The 2,091-nt window shown below is 41.6% G+C and overlaps 1 protein-coding gene across 1 annotated transcript in view; it reads left to right on the top strand.

Annotated features, from left to right (window-relative positions):
* Positions 1-2,091, top strand: part of LOC110302372 (glutathione S-transferase A2-like) — a 73,446-nt gene that overhangs the window by 27,428 nt on the left and 43,927 nt on the right. The window lies entirely within an intron of this gene.

Genomic DNA, 2,091 nt, shown 5'->3' on the forward strand with positions numbered 1-2,091 from the left:
ACTCATATACATTAAATAAATAAATAAATAATAAATAAATAAGTCTATCTTAAAAGAGAGAGAGAGAGAGAACAGGCAGGGGTGTACTGGGAATTTGGAGTGAGGAGCGGGAAGGAAGAAATGGTATAATTATGCTATAATCTCAAAAGTAAAAGAAACAGTTTAAGTAGCTAGAAGTTTTCAGGGTGGCTTTGGNAGCATTTGGGAGCTTGCCTTTCTGATTCTCAACATTCTAAACAACCGCCATGCCACTGGTTCTCTGACCATTTCCTTGGTCCTCAGATGTAGTAGACACTATACACCGTCTCCCTTCTCCATTGCCATCTACCACGGAGTGGCAAAACCAAGCTCACTCTTTCAACCTTGCCTTTACCATAGTGAACACAAAATAGGTGATAATTTTTATTAAAGCCAGGTGCAAACTCTTAATGTCACAACTTAGCATTTATTACTTTTTAAAAATTTATTATATATAAGTACACTGTAGCTGTTTTCAGACACAGCAGAAGAACAGAGCATCAGATCTCATTACAGATGGTTGTGAGCCTCCATGTGGTTGCTGGGATTTGAACTCAGGACCTTTGGAAGAGCAGGCAGTGCTCTTAACCACTGAGCCATCTTTCCAGCCCTCTTTATTACTTTTTTTTTAAAGATTTATTTATTTATTATATATAAGTACACTGTAGGTGTCCTCAGACACTCCAGAAGAGGACACCAGATCTCGTTACGGATGGTTGTGAGCCACCATGTGGTTGCTGGGATTTGAACTCTGGACCTCTGGAAGAGCAGTCGGGTGCTCTTAACCACTGAGCCATCTTTCCAGCCCTCTTTATTACTTTTTAAATCGCCGATGGAACCTATCACAAATCTTTAGCTTGCTGGGTAGTGGTGGTGCTCCCAGCACTTGGGACGCAGAGGCAGGTGAACTTCTGAGTTTGAAGCCAGCCTGGTCTACAAAGTGAGTTCCAGGATAACCAGAGCTACACAGAAAAACCCTGTCTCAAAACAAAAACAAAAACAAAACAAAAAACAAAAAAAGCCACACAAACAAAACAAATCTTAAGTTATCACAGGAAGGTAGTGGGTTTCATCAGGATGACTTCAAGCACAAGTGTGTAGCATGCATACATTATACATGCATCCTGTCACCCATCACTCTCNCCTCTTCAGCTATGGGAAGCCCTGCCTTTCCCAGCTGAGTTTGGCAGTTCTGCTCTGCTCTTACCTCAGTTCCATTACATCTTCCCTCTCTGTCCCCCAATCTCTTCCTGTCACCTACAAACATGAACACAGGAACACACACACACACACATACTCTCACACATACATTCACATGCACACATATACTCTCTCAGACTCACATACACATATGCATGCTCACACACAGCACACACTCTCAAAAGCACGAATGGGCACACACACACACACACAATTACATTTATTCACACTTACACTCACATATACACTCACATGCATACACAAAATCTCATATGCATGTACACACACACTAATACACACACACTCATACACACATGGGCACAGTTTCTTTATGTGAGAGGAAAGCTAAGGCACCCTGAGTCTGGCTTATTTCACCTAANGTAATGATTTCCAGTCCCTTCTATTTTCACAAAGATGCCATAATTTCATGTTTTCTTTATTATTGCAAAAATTTCACTGTGCATGCACACCATAGATCGTTATCCAGGCTGGTTCCATTTCCTGCTGCTGTGAATCATGGAGATGCAGCTATCTCTGTGGTTGTAGACCTGGAGTCTTTGGGTAGATGCCCAGGTATGGTTTAGCTGTGTTCGATGGTCCTATTATTTTCTGTGTTTGGAGGAACAGCTGCACTGCTTTTCACAGTGTCTGTTCAAGTTTACACACCACCAACAGTCACTAAGTGTTCCTCTTCCCTCACATTGTCACAGGCCTATTTTATACTTATTTAAATATAAATGTGTACATATGTATGTGTGTCACAGTGCATGTATACAGGCCACAGGACAACTTACTTTAGTTTCTCCTTTCACNGTGTGTTGTCAGGGAGTTAAATTTTGTTGCTTAGCCATGGCAGACCGTGCCTGTACCCAC

This window comes from Mus caroli, chromosome 9 (genome assembly GCF_900094665.2).
Source record: "Mus caroli chromosome 9, CAROLI_EIJ_v1.1, whole genome shotgun sequence".
Lineage (NCBI taxonomy): Eukaryota > Metazoa > Chordata > Mammalia > Rodentia > Muridae > Mus > Mus caroli.